We start from the raw sequence: 19,272 nt of genomic DNA, 5'->3' as shown, positions 1-19,272 counted from the left end.
ATCTTTGTATTTTAATTTCATTATTTCCTTCTGCAAGGTTTTATTTGCTGAGTTTGTGGATTCAATTTCAGTTCATTTGTAGATATTATTTCTTAAATTCCCCCAAGGTAATGAAAAATTTAAGGCTATTCCTTCACCTTTAAATCTAGCATTGGATGATCTTTGTGGTGGTTTGAATATGCTTGGCCCAGGGAATGACACTATTTGAAGTTGTGGCATTGTTGGAGTAAGTCTGGCTTTGTTGGAGGAAGTGTGTCACTGTGGGCATGGGCTTTAAGACCCTTCCTAGCTGCCTGGGAGCTAGTCTTCTCCAGTTTTCCCTTGAACAAGATGTTGAATTCTCAGCTCTTCCTGGACCATTCCTGCCTGGATGCTGCCATATTCTTACCTTGATGATAATAGACTGAACCTCGCACCTGTAAGCTAGCCCCAATTAAATGTTGTCCTTATAAGAGGAACACCCTCTTAGAAGCAGGGGCTAGGGAGGATGGGATAGGAGGTTTCTGGGAGGGGGAAAACCAGGAAAGAGGATAACATTTGAAATGTAAATAAAGAAAATATCCAATAAAAAATAAAATAAAAAAAGAATTGCCTTGGTCATAGTGCCTATTCACAGCAGTAAAACCCTAATTAAAACAATCTTTACAGGTTTTCAATGTACTATTCTCATGTTTGTTATTGCTATATATTTTGTTTATTGTGAATACTCTAGTCTTCTTGTCCTTTGAAATATATGTACATTGCAAGAAGCTATGTTTTCTATGTCTGTTTCATATGTATATGTAGCTTTCTGGAAGCTTTCAGTTCTACCTATACCACACTAGCAAATATTTACCATGATTTTCCAGAACTTTTGTAGAGCATAGAAACTAAGAAATTAAAGATTGAGGAAGGTCTGCTGAATAAAATTTTTAAAGGAAAATTGCCAATGAAAACCCCCAAATTCATTCATATTTTTATTTGAATTACCTTTACCTGTCAATTTAAGACAGTCCAGATTGAGGAAAGACTAGAGAGGGGAAGTACTTAGATTAGATTGGCCTGTGTACATGTCTGTAGGGGGTTATCTTGATTGTTAAGTATACAGAAGAATCCATCGCACTGTAGGAAACACCACTGCAGTAGAGGTAGACCTGAGCTGTGTAAGAAAGCTAGCCAAGCACAAATGGGCACATGAGTGAGACAGCAAGAAACAGTCTTCCCAATTTCCTGCATCTAGGTTCCTGATGATGTCCCTGCCCTGAATCCTCAATGGTGGATTGAGTGCTTTTCCTCCCTTAAGTTGTTCTTGGTCACAGTGTTTGTCACAGCAAAATCAGTCAATCAATCAATCAAACAAACAAACCACCAAACAGTATTTTTTCAGTAAAGAAGAGAGGGAGAGGGATATCCCTCTTTAAGTACAGGAACTGAAAAAAATTGCAATCTAGTAGGAAACAACATTTAACGGTGTCTCTTTCCTCTGTCCAATTTTTGGATAGATATTGTAATTAAGATTTTTGGAATTAAGCTATCCAAAAAATTGTGAGTCCTTATGTGGTTTCTCTAACTTCCTTGTTAGCCTTTGCTCCCCTGCGCTTTTTGTCACTCCCTTTTTATTTCCCATGTCCCATTTCTCTTTCCCTCCTACAATACAAACAGCCAGCCACACTTCAGTGAACAGTGGCTGACATATTTTGCTGCCTGTGGGTGGGATTTATGTAAAGAAACTAGCTGCTTTCACACTCCTTTTACTATCAACCTGCTACTGCACGAGTCAAAATCAGTTTCTGTCTTTAGATTAATGGATACATGTGCCTATGGAGTGTTCTATCACCAGACTTGGATTATTTAAGTTATGAAATAGGAATAAACAAGAACAGAGAATATCTGAATGAGGGAACGTGAGAATCAGCAAGGGAAATGTACTAATGTAATCTGTCCACTGAGCTAAAGTGGAGGGAGATAAGGGAGATTTTAAGGCAAGTCTTCCTAGATACCACCTTCCAGAAGGTGTCACTTCTACTAGCCATGCTTGCTATAAAAGTCTAAAACTTGCACCTGTACTTCTTTTTTTTATCCCATACAAACTCATTTCCTGAAAGCAACCACAATCTCCTGAAGGACAATTACCCAGGTATCTAGTGGCTTTGCAGACTGAATTGGATGGCTAAAGACTTCACCTAGAAACTTTATTAGAAATTTAAAATTCCTGTCACATAATTTTTTCCATAATGCTCTGATTTTTAAAATTTATGTATATATTCTACTAATCACTTTAACCTGTATCATCTTTACAGACTTAGGGACTATATCATCTTTCCAAATTTTTCCCATGAAATCTTGACAGCCTTCTTGTACTTCCAAAGCATCCACAATATGTATTTTCCTCCTTTTCTGGCTGAACAAAAGAGGAACATATAATCTTAATTTCTAAAAACTGAAATAGCCAAAACACAAAACAAAATATACCCTAAATTATATAATAATTGGAGAGCCTGGTGTGTGTCTGCCTTCCCAATGTTCCTGAGTCATTTTTATTGTGATATAAAACAAATTCATTTTGCGGGATTTCTGACATCTCCTGGCTCTGTATTGTTCTTCTTCTGTGTCTGTGCATAGTTAATAGGTAAGGAATCGAATTCCCAGGGAAGCATATTATCTGAAAGTTACAATCAGTATATGCCACAATGTTTAATTTTTTTCTAAATTTCCCTTCATCTTCTTTGTCGATACCTATTTTTAAAAGTCGTTATTGCCTTCCAGCTGTCCAAATTTTCTTCTCATTTTTCTCTTAAAACTGACTTAAAGCAGGAGGTCAATATTGTGGCCATCATTAATTTCACACCCTCCTCTTCTCATTTATTCCCTGGTCCTTTTTCTCTTGAGGATCACTTTTTTTTCCCTGGATATATTTATAAAAGACTTCCTTACTCCATTTAACCTCTTTTACTAGCAATATCTCATTTCTCACACTTGTGCTTCTTATCTTCCCCCGCCCCAACTTTAACTTGTTAAATCTATTGTTATAAAGATCCTGCCTTCTTCAGTACCAGGACAACTGTCCTGTTAGATGTGCATCTTGAATAGCCATTGGTAATAAGAGACTATAATTTTTTAAAACTCTTGGAGGAAGAGGGGCCCTGTACCTTTGTGTTTAGCCTGGTTTCTTGCTTCTATACTGGAAATGGAACTTTTGTGCTTTAATTATATTCTTGGACTATTTCTCTCCTTCAAGAGTAATAAGCCTTAATACACATTCCCATTTCATTGCCTTAGATTTCCCTCCAATGTGCTTCAGAATAGAGAACAGGGCCTTGTAATGTAGTTATCAATGATCACATTTCTACATAGCCAATGGAAAGAATGAAAATGATTTATTCTATTGGGGTAAAAATATTTACATACTTCTGAATGATTTGCAAGCTGGCAGATCCCAGAAATATGTCTCAAAGATTTCCCCACATTTCTTAATGGTGTCCTATTATGTCCCTTGAAACTGCTCTGAACTCTCTCTCTCTGGAGTGGAAGACTCAATAAAATACGCAGGTGTTGCCAAGTAGATGCTGCCCTGTGAGCTGGTGTCCTCTATAGCATAATTCATCAAATCCTCTGTGCTTTCAGGACTAGTGACAGTGTTGACTCCCATAATACTGGGATGAGTTCCTTTATAAATAATTTTCTGGGTGATTGATCTATCCTCTAGCTCTTTTCCTCACACCTCTCTTCCACTCAAAAGGTAACAGATGGGATTCCATCATCACAACCAGATGTTGCAGAGAAAGTACCAGGAGTCCCAAAGTGCTCTGTCTAGTCCATCCCTCCTATTAACTATCTTGTTGTTTCTAGAAAACACTTAACCTACCCAAGCCTCCATTCCAGTGTCTGTAATATAGAAAGGAAAATGCCTTCCTGAGGTTCAAGGTGATTAATGAAAACACACTCAAAAATATTCTCTTATATGAAGTCCTTTTGTAACTGGATGGTATGGTTCTCCTTGTCAACTTTCCAAAACCAAACTATGTATAAATTATTTTCTGGTCACCTACCTCTCTTATAGTGTTTTTAGTACAAATAAACTGCCGGTTATACAGCTAAGCCAGTTACTGTGTGAGAAACAGTTCATGGTGAATCTTCAGACATTAAACAAAAAGGTAGTTTTAGCCACTTGCACCCTCCTCTAAACCTTGTCTCATTAGCAGCCACATTCATCACTTTTGTTTAGAAGAGTAGGCAAGACACAAGGGAAAACTGAGTGAGGCTCTTTGACATTTGACTGAATTTTACTTGTTGAAGTAAGGTGTCAGGCTTGTGGGTGGATCTGGAAAGCATTTTGGAGGGAAGAGGGAGACAAATGTAAATCTTTAAAATCCAATCATAAGCAAAGTCTCCTTAGTTCAACATATAAATATAAACACTAAATCAAATCAGATGCTTATACATTTTTTAATCCCATCATAAAACATTTTGTTTTGACAGTCTAGTAATATAAGTAGAAACACCGACAGGCAAAAGAGCCAGTCTCTCTGCCTGCTTACTACCTGTAAGTCTAGTCTTTCTTGGGTATAAATAGAAAAAAAATGTATGTTTATGTAAGGGGAAACACTGATTTACTAGAACTGATTGCTTCATAGTCTAATTACTTTTCAACTGGCTGTTCCAAATTAAGATGTCATTGATGGCTTTTGGTGATATATTTCATTTTAAGCAAATTTATTCTATAGTAGAGTACATCATAATGGGAAGCAGACTTCCGACTCTTCCCTTCTCTTTGTAGCCTGATATCTTGACAAGTAAATTAAATTTAGCAGTTAAAATGCTTCCATTAGTAATTTTATTAAGTTAATTAAAGAATCTCTTTCTGAATTTTAACTACCTTCCTTTCAGAACAATGTTGATTTCTTTCTTTCTTTTTAATTTCATGTATTTAAAGACTATGATATGTCACAGGACCAATCAACAGTTCCTTCAGCATTGCATTCCTGTGGCTAAGATGCAACCAACCACATCAAGGACTGAGCACAGCTCTGAAGATCTCAAAGGAGGTCAGTCTATTTCCGCTGGCAGACCTTGGGCTTCTACATATGTAAAAGTAGAATTAAGATAAAGGGTGGTGGGATCAAGAAGAATATGAATCCTTTCAGGCTCCCTGTATGCTCACAGTACAGTATAATTATTGCCCAATCCCCCACCCCTGCAGGTGAGCTTCAAGTGGCTCAAGTGGGGTTTAGTTGAAAGTTGCAAAGAGAGAAGCTCCAACTCCCTTCCTTATTTAGGGTCCATGCTGTCCTCAGCAAGACCAAAGTGAGGACATACATGCTAAGTGCATTCTAAGCTCTCCCCAGAGTGGTTTTTTCAAATAACCTGAGAATCTGTAAGACAACTTAACTGATAACTAGTTTCTTCATGGGCCAGTACCTGCTTTTTATAGGAGAGTTTCTTAAACCTAGGAGTTTCATAAATAATATTTTAGAAATAGAAGAAAGCATGAAGGAATTTTTTTATCTTTTCATTTTAGAGATTAAAACAAACAAACAGTGTGTCAGAACTAACAATGTCACAACCACCAAAAAATAACAGCAGCAACTACATTGATGGTTGCTCCCTATAATGAAGTTTTCCATTCCTTATCTAATGAAAAACCCTACAAGAGACGTCCTTCTAAAGTCTTAATGTTGTAGAGATGCAGGGAATGCCTAAATGTTAAGTGGTCCATGCAGAGCACATGACTTCATTGGTCTGTGCTTAGAGCTAGGGTGAATACTACCTTACACAGGTGAGGTCCTAAAGTAGCTAGTGTTTCCTTCCCCAGTGTTCACTCTCATCCTATCTCCTGCATAGATCTGAACTTTGCAATCTAGGCCATGTGAAGAGGAAAGGAAAACAAAAACAAACAAACAACAAGGGAAAAAGGAAAGCTGCACCTAAGAAGACATTGTGAAGCCTGTTTTTAAAGTATCTCATCGCCAGTGTACTCAGGGGAGATGGGTGAGATCTTTGCATTAGGTGCACTCATGCATTCAGAGCTGGAGAGACATCTTATTTATAACTAGGAAAGCCTGTCTGTCACTCATTCATTGAGGAAATAAAGGAAAGCCAAGAATACTGTTCATGCCAATTACCATTAACACCTCCTACCTCCCCCTCTTTTCTAACCCTTCTGAACAGCTTACTGTGCGAGCTTATACAGCTCAATCTCCAGTATCTCTTTCAAAATCACCAGCACAGCTCCCAAAATCCTCATCCTTTTTTCCTCTCACTAGAGTCTCTCCACACTCACTCAAGCAACAACTCCCTTTCACTCCACTGCCTCTGCCCTTTCTCTAAGAGTGACAGAAAACCTTTTGTTGTTATATTGTAAGATCACTGGTTTCCTCCCAAGAGTAGGTCATCATAGCTTTTGTTCTTTCTATTCGTTCTCCAGTCTTCAGATTTTTTTTTTAGAAAGCCCAAGGTATGAATCTGGCAACTCAGAGACCCTCCCTGGCAGGATAAAGTAGACACAGCCAGAAAATTATTTAATAGGTCAAAAGAGATTATATACTTATCTGTCTCTCTATGTGTCTACATCTCCATCTCTGTCTTTCTGTCTCTGTCTTTCTCTCAGACTCTGTCTCTCGGGGTATCTTTCTGTCTGTTTCTCTTTCTCTTTGTTTCTTTCTTTGTCTCCCTCCCTTACTTCCCTACCCCTTCCTCTCTCTGTGTGTGTGTATGTGTGTGTGTGTGTATGTTTTGTCTTTGTGGTATCTGTTTCCCTTACTGTGCAAATCAGTCCTTCCCATAATAAAGCTTTGAAACAGTGTAAGTTCCAAGTAGACAGGGACATCTCAGAAAAACACCGGGAGGCCAGTAATTTCCTTAATAAGATAAGCTCAGGAACTTTAGGAAGGTAGTGGAACTCTCTGGAAGGGAAAGGCTAATTAACATTCCTCAGATCACAGGATGAGAAACAACCTGTGGGTGGGGACACATTCTGCAGGGTGGACCTTTGCCCACCTTCAGACAAGGGAAGTCCTTACCACCTCATTCCCTAAAGACCAATCAGTTTTAAAAGTCACACTGTTCTACCAATCACATTGTGTCTAATGGCTGCTGCCCTGAAAATTGTATAAAAGCTCACTGAACAAGCTGTGCAGGGTCACCACCTTTCCTGAGGGTCTGGGACAGCCTCAGTGCACTGAAATAAAAATCCTCATGCTTTTTGCATCGATCAGGCTCCACGTGATTCACTCAGGGGGTCTCTGGTAAGCTAAGGCTTGACAGGGTCTTACAACAGAATCCACCATAATAATTCTGTAAGTAGCAGATAGCTAGCCACACTAACACATAAAAACATATAGACCATTTTGGTTGTTTTCCTCCTGATTAAAAAAGAAAAAAGCTTCCATCTTGTAACATCTACCAAAGGTAGAGTCTTCCTTAGCTCAGAAGAATACCTTCCAATGTATTTCCAAAGGAAAGGATGTTCTCTTTCAGGTTTATTTACTTCCTCCTGTCCTTGATCTTGCTGTTTGTATTACAGATACTCTTGGGTTGAAAAGTTTGTTGTTTTTGGATGTGAAATTTGGTTCCAGTAGTGAAATCTGTTTTATATTTATAATTGGTTTTCTGCTCCTGGAAGAAGCCCAAACTGGTAAGTCCTTTTGAGTGAAAAGGGGGAAAAATGAACAGAATGCATTTATCCAACCTGAGGTTATAGAAGATGAGAGAAGATATCTCAACATGAGGGAGGGCTGCATTCAAATAAACATTATGTCCTACCCCCTTCTGCAGACACTCCTGGTTTGTTCTCCTCCTGGTCAGAGCACAATTAAATGTATAGATGCACAAAAGGGCCATCTGGATTGGAGACTGTGTGACAAAAATTCCCATTACTGCATGGAAGGAAGATTGTGTGATTTTAAAATGAAATACCAAAGACAGAGGTACCTAGTTGGATGGAGAAGCAGTAGCAGGCCACAGCTTTGGAAAATTCCATAAGCCTCTTTCCTGTCCTTTACTCTGGAGGCTTTTGAATGGGCCTGAATATCTGGCTTAAAGTCAGTGAAGCCACTTGAAATGAAAAGAGAAGAGATTGCAAATCACTTTTCCCCACAGGCTCTGGATAAGCTATGACATGTCAGATGGACAGATTCAGGTATTAGTGAGTATGATTTCCAAGCTACAATTTCTAAACCCTACACTGTTGTTGACCTAAATCACACAATTGAACATGTTTATGAAGGCTTAAGCATAGAATGAAATGTACTTGGAAGGATGCAGAAGTCTCTTTCAATAGCACAGCAGTAGTACCACACAATGAGGTCATATGGCCCTGTGGACTGTGGAATCCCATGCAGCCTCACATCCTTCTTATGCCTAGTGGCTGTGGTGGAGCCCAGTCCAGCAGAGGGACTTTGAAATATAGGACTCTAGTTATTGGCTTCATTAGAAGAGATCATGTAATAAGATGGCTAGTCCAATGTGTGGTCAAGATCATGAAGGACTGGAATCAATAACATGTGACCATGATTTTTTGTCTTTTCTATTTCTTATCTATCTTTTCTTAAAGCATAGATAGATACCAGGAGGATTAACTACCCCAACCATTTTCCTGTATAATGTTGGCTTAAAAAGCAAAAGCATTGTATCTAATGCACAGCCTCTAACATCAAGCACAACTAACTACATTGAAATATGTAGCTCACAATGTATTAACATACATTGCTAAATAGCGAAAGGCCTTCTCCAAGCAGTGAAAAATCTCAACCACTTGTTGATGTGACATGGTCTACTATTATTTCCTGCATCTTGATTAAGGCTGGAATATTTAGCTCCACAGACACCAAAAACAGACATGTTTTAAGTCTACCATGCATGCCTAAATCAAGTTGCTTGTTTTTTTTCTCAATTAAATGAGATACTAGCATTGACCTTCTTAAAGCATGTTAGGGAGAAAAAGCAAATGCTACTACACAAAGGCTACTTTTCATGACTGCTAAGACAATTATCTGATGCAGCATCACCTCCCTCCATTGTCTACTGAGACCATTCTACAGGGTTGTCATTATCTTCTCCTGAGTTTGTCTTCTGGGACACATTCCACATATTTCATCTATGTACCCATAGAGTTGTACATAGAGTTGAAGCAATTTCTATTTGAGCCAGTATAAAAAATATAAGTTGAGAATAACTAACAGTTAGTTCAAGTACAGGCATCTATATCATGGCTGTTCTCATTTCTGGGACTCTAGTGGTGACTATTTCCTATTCCACTGATTGCATCACTATGTCTATACACACCTATTGCACCACAGGATATTACTAGGCAGGGACCATCTTATTTAACTTTCAATTGCTAAAACATCATACTATTTGGTATATTGGTCTTGAATAGTGAAATGATTAAATGAATGAGTGAAGCATGTCATTTATATTTAAATCCAGACAACGATTATTGGTGCTACAGTCACGCTATAATGAGAACTATCTGGAAGAGTTTTCAGAGAGCATTGGAGAAAACTTGGCTGGCTATCTTGGAGAACACATTGACTATTTGTTGGATGAAGACAGTTCACTGAGGAAGCAGATTTTGACCCTTCAAGAACTTGAATGTGATGATGAGTTTACGACAGTTCTAAAAGCCAACATACGGTCGGTGGCCAGATTGTGGTTCTGGACTCAGAGGCTTCCATTTGGAAGGCAGACAAGCATTTGAATTATGGGTCTAATGAAAGTGTCAATAGCAATCCTGTTACTGGAGGAGCTGTAAAACCCTGCTTAATGAACTAGGCAGGGACACAGAAACACAATGGTCTAAAATGTACTGTAGGAGAAAATGATAATTAGCCCAGATCTCATGTACAAGATAAAATGCAGAGGGATGATATTAGCACAGAGCAATATTACAGCCCTTCAGGGGACTATTTTGTTAACAGGGTTTGGCTCAGCCTTTTCTATCCTCCTTGTGTGAGTGAGATTCACTACACACTTACAGGCTGAGAGTTAGAGAAGGATGTCAGATGGTAAAATTCCTGTCATAGATGCTGACAAATGTTAGTGACAAAGGGTCCCAGTACCCTGTTCTCTCTGAATGGTATTATAAGCCTGCTTTATCTCCTTCGAGAACCCTGTAAAACACCTGCTATTATCATACTCGGCTATTACAGCTAGTAAAGGGCAGAATGAAGAGTTTTACTTGATTTTGTACATTCTTATGTTCCACCCTTAAGTTAGGTTGAACGAATGAATTATGTTAAACAAGGATATCTGTAGTCATCATAAAATTAAAAGAAGGAACTGAGTGTAGATGGAGCTCAAGGTTACTATCTCGGACAGTGCCTGCCGTGCTCTGGAGTCCTTATTTACTCCGTCCTTGCAGGGCCACGTGGACAAACAGCAGACACGGAGATGAAATGGGAGCATGAAAGGGATGCTGTTTATTTCGGAAAGGACAGTGATTTAAAAGATTTTGTAATGTGGACCCACGAGAAAACATATGGGAGACTTGTTTCCATTTTTAATACGTATGGGGTACTCAAATATATATACTACTAATGGTGTAGAGAAACAGGAGCATGCTTTGCCAACATAACCCACAGGCAAATCCTGAGCACGCTAAACCTCCTGCCAGACAAAAGCCTATTTGTAAATTACTCCACTTAATTTCCCAGGTCATGATTGTCTCTTTGCAAAGTGGTTTATGACATTCTCAATTAGGAGTTTGCTATGAAAATGAATGAATGAAATATCTCAAAACTGCTATGATATTTTAAAGATGAGTCACTTTTGAAAACTGGTTTTGTTTCTCCGGTTCTGGATAATGTATTTGAGGATGTAGCTTCCACCCTCACCCATCACCCCATTGTGAAGTCAAACTGAATGACTCTCTGCTCTCAGCATGATCACTCCTTCAAATGCATTCAATAGATAAAGCCCAAACACAATGAAGCACTACTTCTGGAGCATAAGGGAGAGCACGCCCTGGTCTCTTCCTGGATGAAGCTGAGACTGAAACAACTCAAGTGAGCATCCACTCATACTGACTGCATGATCCACAATGACTTCTGTTTGCTAAGTGCTTCCATGTACATCGGCTCATCAACTCTCACAAGGAACCCATAATTGATTTGTTATCCCCTTTAAAATAGAATCCTGAACTCATGGTGGCCATGATTATCGCCAGCTCACACAGTAATACAGAATCCATCTTCTCTAAAACCCCTAACTCTTATCCCTCCAGAGCAGAAAAACACCCTTTAACTAAATATACAACAACATAATTACCAGGCCCATGATGTTAACTTTGCAGGAATACTGAACTCATTCAGAATTGTCACTGGTGATTTTGTAAATAGTGACAAATTCCTTCTTTTTTACTTTCTGCAATTTTGTGACTCTACCCTGGATCAAAATATATATATATATATCATCATGGTATGATAGTATGATTTCGTTCAGAGTTATGGAAATGTGTACAGCCTAAAAGAGTATTACCAAATACAGAGTAGAAATGCTCATGTCAATCCCACTGCCATTTATTCTTCTGGCCTCAAATATTTTTTCTGTAGATAGACAGGTTATAAATCATTAAAAAATTATAGTATAAACTCTTGGCCTTATTTCAGTTATATATCAGAGAGGGTTATGTGTGTAGTAAGTTAGAAAGCTGGTAAAGTAAGACTGAAGTGGGTGGCATGGGCTTGGGAGGAGGCTGTGTGCAGGAAAGAGTCAGGGAGAGCAAGGAACACAGTAGTAGATAGTTTTGTGAGTTGTTTAAAAGTTTTATTTTCATATTTGTTTGAAAACAACACAAAATTCCATTTTTCCCAGGCCCTAAGATTTCTGATTTAATGAAAACTGTGAAGCAAGAGATGAATTTATCTGATGTGAGGAATGGGCAGTAGGGTATCTAAGAATGGAGTGGAGGGGATATACCAAAGAACAGGATAGCAGATGCCTGGACAGGTTATAGGAAGTAGGGACAGTGATGTTTTCAGCATGGCCTGCAAACATCCTTCTAAACCAACAAGGACCAATGCTCTCTGGTCTTCACTCCCACTCCCTTCCCTTGTAGGCAAATGTTCTGCATTGAGCTTCCCTGACTCTATCTTCCTATTGGTTCTGGGACATTCTGTGCAGAGCAGATAATACAGAAGATACAGATCTACAAAACAGACTCATGCCATAAGTAGCTCCTAAGAAGATTAGTAGGTTCTCATAGCCTTTTCTGGTAAAATATCTAATTATCTTCTCTGTTACATTAAGGTGTATCTTTTCTGTGTGTATTTTTGAATGGCTTCCAGGTTTGAGGAACTAGTTTTCTTTCTTGTAGTCTGCTTTGCGAGTTGTGAAATTAAGGAAGTCGTGATTATAAAGGTTGGTATTTGAGACATTGCTTCTCCCACAAGCTCCTAAGAAGAAATCAAATCAAGTCATCTGAAGGACCAGTGTCTTCATGCTTCTTTGTTAAAAACAGAGGCAGAAGTCCCAATTCCAGGATTTAATTTCCAGAAAGAAGGTGACTGAACCCGAAGTTAATTACATGGTGATTCTAGGTCTCCTGAAATATATTTCCAGCAGTATTTTCCTATACTTTCAAACTTGGTTTGAAAAGGCAAAAATAGTATCTTTTTTCATGACCCAGGCTTTACAACAGCTTTGTGTTAAAAGTCATGTTAAGGTCTTTAAGCCAAGATTCTAACTGTTAGAACCAGTGGCTTTAGGAAAGAGGTTTTGTTTATATATCTTAAGACCTTTGTTGATGACTGAAACCTGGCTTGATGCCTCTATACATCTAAATAATTAGAAAAATACATTTAAATGAGAAGCAGATGCTGTTTCCAGATTTGTATTTTCACTTTACAGAATAAATAGAGGCGTTCATTTCTGTGTTTTCTCTGAATATGGCGCATGCTACATGAATCATTATTTAAAACATTGGGTATTCCTTTCACAGAGGTAAAATAAATCAGGGACCTCTGTGGCACCCACTCTTCCAAAACAGTTGCTGCTCCAAGAAATCCAAACAAGTTATTCATTCTTCTTTACTCCTTTGTATGCTGCCATGACATGTGCTAAGACAGTAGATCCAAACTGAACCAGAATACATGCTGTGGAGAGCAAGGACAGCATAGCCAGTTGCTGATTATGAGCTTCTACTTGACAACAGACATCAAGCATACTGCAAATGCTCAGTGTTCCTCCTATTAGATGCAAAATCAATTAACAAGACCCTATACCCAGGCAAGGGAGGTAGACATCAAACCATTGTAGGGAACCTGTGCGAATGGAGGGCTGTTTTCTGGAGCTTCTTCTCCTATTTCCATGTCAATACTCAAGCAGGTGGAGATTTTCAGGTTCTTCTCTTAGCTGGGAAGTTACACAGTATGATCTTCAGACAATTCAAGGTGGTTGAAGTGGCTAAATGGACTAGTAATGTAACCAATAACAAAGGTGTTATCAACTCCAATACAGCTTTGAGATGTGGAATCATCTTGTTGCTACAATGACAGTAGCCAAAGCTACCAAGCCCAATAGGAATCAATAAACTATGAGTCTGCTACAGAGTTTAATGGAGTTTACCTCTTTTCTCCTATTCAGTAACTGTCCCCTCAGGTGCTTGACCAATCATTTTTTAAAAATGTTTGTCTGCTCAAAAAGCCAAACACATGTAGCAGATTTTTGGGAACATAAAGTCATCAATTAATCAATACTTATGAACTGATGATAAGAATAGACTTATTAACTGCCCTGAAATAAATGCCATAATTTATGAGTGGATAAATAAAAAATTAAAATAATAATTGCATCTTAAAAAGCACCTATATGTACTAGGCATAGCAAGAAGCTTCACTTGTACCATGTTAATTTTAAATCCCCAAATAATATTTGAAAGTATTAGTCTCTATTTTACAGATAACAAATCAGAGGCTCTGTTAAAAGTTAGGCGAGTAAGTGGCAAAAGTCAGTGTACCACATTCTACACTGAGAGATGTTTTAGCCACAGCACGATGTTGCTTTTCAAAATCAAATGTCCTTGAAAGCTTTTTATCATATAACTTTCAACAGACAAATTAAATAAAGAAAGAAAGAGTAATAATTCTAATCAATGAGCTCTTGGAATATCTGAGTTGGGTCTTCCTCAAACATGCAGTGAATAACTTTTCTTTTAGCTGAACCAATGAGCTACCTAATCAATGTAGTCTTTAAACATAGAAAGGTCTGAAGGGTTCAGTCATCTCCATTGTGTGCCTGGGAAATAAACCAGTGAAAAATTCATCTGGAACTTTTGACCTAAACAAAATTTAAATGTGAAACAATTTTTATTCCATATATGTGAAGATAGATCCTTAAGAAATTTAAGTATTGTTAGAAACTGGAAGACACATGCTGCCCCCATGTTACTGCTGTTCCTATTGTAACTGTGACTGTCATCGCTATGACAAGCAGAATAGATTGAGAGCTTTCCATATACCATAATGGCAGTAAGAGTTTTACAGACATCTCCTCATTTAAAGTACTCCAAGGATAACAGGAAGCACGAGAAGGTAAGTAACATTCATGGCCAAGAGGAAACAAATCAGTCCTGTCTGGGTTAAACCTGAGTTTATCTTGTGTTGATTTGTATATTGAATGTAATCATTCTGTCTGTAATATTGTGCGATTTCACTTTATAGCGTTCTTTACATACGCCACGCCCGAGTTTTATAATCAACACGAACTGACAAACAGTAAATAGTCAGTATGAAGGGCTTTCATTTTGTGGATGTGAAAGGAACGTGTTCTACAATTTAAAAGCGTAGCCCATAGAATGACTGGGGTCCCTTTCCTCAAAGGAGAACTAGTGACTTTCTCAGAACATTATAAGGAGAATATAAACATGGATTGTATTGTTTGTTAGTGGATGCTTTTTCTTAGGCAATAGGCAGTAGACACTATTCACCACTGGACATGTCCATGGAGAAATTCCAACTAAATTTGCTGGAGTTCTCCTTCTCCACAGACAAAAAGTAAGATAGGATATTTTCCTGGCAACATTTTGAACTTGAACATATTGGGTCTGGACGAAACCTGAAAATCTTAGACATTTTCATTCCAGGAATTGAGGGGCTGAATAAAGCTAAGTGACCTTTTGAGAACATTTTGTAATTACATTCTCTTTATTGAATGCATATCTTTGTCCAAGCTTCAGAGTGACACTCACTTTGGTTGAGTAGGTTTTCTTCTCAGCATTATGAATAAGAAAGTATACAAAAGACAAAAATTCATTTGGCTAAAGAGAGGCCATGTGTTTTTAGGAAGACATGGGCTCCCTGTAGATGGGCAAAAATTTGGAAAAGTCATTTAAATTCTTCAGGTCTCTGTTTCATATCATAAAATGGAAGGCTGGATCTAGCTTGTCTCAAAAATCACTGTGGAATTCAAGCTCAGTGACTCTTTGAGCTGACAAGACTCAGAGCGGTCACATATGCACCAGCACACTGCGAGCAAGCTCATAAGAAACACAGAAAGCGTTGTGACAAATTCCTGGGAAATAATTTGACAATGTGACTAAATTATAAATAGCTCTAGTCTTCTAACACATATGAGAAGGTAACAAGATTTTTCAGCTCAGTGCAGCGGGGATGGTTATCTTAGCTTTTGGGAGGATTTTTTCCATTGTCATGAAACCTAGGCTTCAAGGAAACAGGAGGGAGAAATTCTATGTATTTACTTCTGAAGCTGATAACATCTATATTTGGCATTCCAGAATAACAACATATCCAGCAGCAACTAAGATATGCATGTTTCAGAACTGAGAAACTTTTAAAATCCCCTTTTAAGCAATGTGGCCACAGAAGACTCTTAATAATTGATTATAATTGATTTTAACCTTGTCCTAACCTGGGCAAGATGGCAAAGCCAATCGTTTTTGTCCAGATGGGGTATGAGAAAGAGCCCCCAGCCCACATCTTTAAAAGCTTCAGACATGAGCAGAAGATAAAATATTTAGTCTGCCAAAGCCTTGACCTCCCAATTCCAGCCAGTTTTGAACTTGAATTGATTTCCGACAAGGCATCTGGGAGATGATTACAACAAAACGCACTAAAGCTGGGCAGCTTTTATTTTAACATCCCAGCAGCTTAACCTGTTAATAACAGCAATTGTTTTAGATACAACACCAATTCTTATAACCAACACAGAGAGCAGCAGATACCAGTGCAGTATCCAGGGCAGTGCAGCAAGGAGAAACACAACGCGGCTGGCCGGAAAACCAACTGGCAAAGCTTTCCAAAGAAGCCCATTTTCAGGGGATCCATTTCCTACTCTATAGGAAGTCACAAACAAAAGAATCATGGCATTCTGGAGGTGGCATACTGTAAGATCAGGCCAGGGGCCCTGGGATCATGTCTGCATCTTGATAGAGCTTAGCTACATTGAGCAATGAACTTTGTACCCCTATGCTTAATATGCATTGTTTGCAACAATGCCATTCATTAGAAGCATAATTTGAGCTGCATATGTGAAGTCATGGATAAATTACAATTTTCTTTTGACCATATTGAAAAAAAACATTAACGCTAAAATGACTTTTAATTTCTCGTTTCACTTAATAAATTCCAAATGGTATCATTCCTACAATCAATACAAAAGTAATAATATCATTTTATACTTATTTTTCAATCTAAGACTCCCCAAACAGGTGTCTATGCTATACTTCTGGCATGTTTCACTTCATACTAATTACATTAAGAGCACAGAAGGAGTACATGTGGCAGGTGGTTACCATGCTGGACTGTACACGTTTGCAAAGAGATCAGGCTGGGAGAGTCATTGCTTCTGTCTTCTCTAAGGATAGCATGCCACAACAAATCCAAGTATTCCTGAACGTTTCACTTTCAACCAGCTACATACTGAAAACATAGGTGCAGCTTGTTAGTAGGTGAGATCGGGAGGGTATAGGAATTGTATCTGTGCTCACATGTTTGAGCTTAGTATCCAGTAAGATCTGTGTTGATGCATAGTATTGCCTATGAATCTTGTCTTGATCAGTTGTTTTATGCCAGTTGCCCATGAGTAGGAAGGGTGGGTCTTTCCATACAATGTCATGGATAGCCTTCCATCCTTCAATAAATGAAGTGATTATCTCATGCTTTTCCAGCACTGTTTATATAGTGTCTACATTTCATATAAAATAATTTCATCATCTATACCCCCCTTTTATGTGGGCATTATTAACCATATATGACATATGTAAGTCTGAACCTCAAAGAAACCTACTCACATAATGACATACTTTTAGAAAATACTTTGTGGACTGGAACCGAGTCTTTACAGAACCCAAAGCCAAACTCTCAACCACCAGGAAGTGCTGCTTTGACAAACAAATGAAAGCACTTGATTTCCCATCTTCCTACTAAAAGTGTTTCCCTAATTGAGGACAAGACAAAGAAAGACTAATGATGTCACCTGGTAAAATTGGTAGTGCTGCACCAAAACATAGAAGTCTAGGACACAAATCTCTCCCATTTCTTCTGGCTGAGACTCCCTCCCACCTCCCACACAGAAGAGGGAAGAAAGGGTGATAGAGTGTTTAGCTAGTGGAGGATGTATTTCCAAGCAAAGTTGTTGCATTTCAGACGAGTTCAAGGATCAAGAAAATTTCCCCTTGTAAACATGATTTTCATAGCTATGGGTCCAATTCATAGTGGAATATTCAAGTAACACTTTGGAGTGACTAAAGGCATCATGACTAGTTACACATAGGGGACACCTCCAGTTCACCTTGCCTATGCTTAACTTAGAGGGTATTTCAGGTATACACTTCCACCATCACCAGGTTGTCAACAGAAGCAAAAGTTAGTTTAAACTTTTCGTTTTTATTTTCAACAAATTTATACAACACATTTATTTCTTGATAGCTGTTATTTTATTGGGAAGTTTGCTAGGCATGGGGGAATAGTACCAGATACATGTACCATTTATAATAATAGATATTTTCTTTTCTCATGTCTGACAATATAGAGTTCCAAGCATAAATTTTGGCACTAGGCCATTTCTTCAGAAACCAGTAATCTAACAGAATTGTTAGCCAGACTCAAACTTAACCTTCCTGGGAAGAGCATGAAAAGGGCCAGTCACTGATCTGTAGTGAGCTCACTGCACCCAGGGCACAACCTGTTCTTGCCTAGTGAACCAATTTAGAGACTGTCTACTCATTTGACCATCGTGTCTTAACTTTAGGGGTAACTAACATGGCTTCAGACACTCTTCTTCAACTTGGATAATCATATGCTGATACAAGATAGCACAAGATGATTAATAACTTAGATGAACTGCACTCTTTATTCTTTTTGTGTGCCAATCCTTTTCTTGAGTGCTTTATATGGATTATTTAGTTCTTATGAACTAGGCTCATCCATATCAATTTTAAGGTTAAGATAATCTGAGACAAACAATACTTGTAAATATTACCAGTGTGTTTGATTGCCATGTTTTTTTCTCTATTTCTTTTACTGCACGTCTCAACATCCATGTAGACACACTTCTGACATCCTTTATCTGTTTTCATCTTAACCACAAAGTTCTGTGTCTGTTGACTGTGGAGAAGCTTTTATGCATCTTTATCAGTTGTATGAGAAACTAAGTAAAAAAATTACAATTTTATGCATATTTTAATTTCTAAGATCATAGTGCATATTTTTACTTATAAGTATGTTACTCCAAAGGTAAACAATTGTGATGGAACTTAACTACAGAATTCATCCAGGGTCACCATGGATTTTCAGTCAGACAAGTCACCTGGTATTTCAAGCAGACTTCTCTGATCAAAGATGACCTCTTATACTGTCCCGCAGTTGGTATCAACTCAGTCACTTGTCACCAGCAGGCAAGCCCATGCTCCACAGTTTTTAATTGCATTTTAATTACAATATTTCCACCATCTCTTCCCTCCCTTCAAACCCTCTCATACAAAACTTCCTTCAAATGAACAACCTCTTTCTTATTAATTGTTATTGCATTCATTTTCATATACATATATATGTACATACATAATGTATTTATATTTACATATATATTCCTGAATATAACCTCCTGATTACATACAATATTATTTGTATGTATGCTTTTAAGGCTGACTTTTGGTACTGAAGAACAAATTGATATGCTTTTCCCTGGGAAGGTTCACCTTTCCTGCTCCCAGGTTTGCTTAATTGTCTTTAGTTCTTTGTGTATACTTGAGGCTTGGTAGGATTTTCACTATTTGGTTTGGCATTCATTGATGTCTTTCTGGTTCATGGTTGAAGCCAAGTCCCAATTTACAAAGACTTT

At 38.1% G+C, this 19,272-nt stretch overlaps 1 long non-coding RNA gene across 1 annotated transcript in view; it reads right to left on the bottom strand.

Annotated features, from left to right (window-relative positions):
* LOC116069201 overlaps positions 1 to 19,272 on the bottom strand; it is a 525,801-nt gene that overhangs the window by 123,137 nt on the left and 383,392 nt on the right. The window lies entirely within an intron of this gene.

Source organism: Mastomys coucha, unplaced genomic scaffold (assembly GCF_008632895.1).
Source record: "Mastomys coucha isolate ucsf_1 unplaced genomic scaffold, UCSF_Mcou_1 pScaffold22, whole genome shotgun sequence".
NCBI lineage: Eukaryota > Metazoa > Chordata > Mammalia > Rodentia > Muridae > Mastomys > Mastomys coucha.
This window is presented reverse-complemented; position numbering and strand designations above follow the sequence as displayed.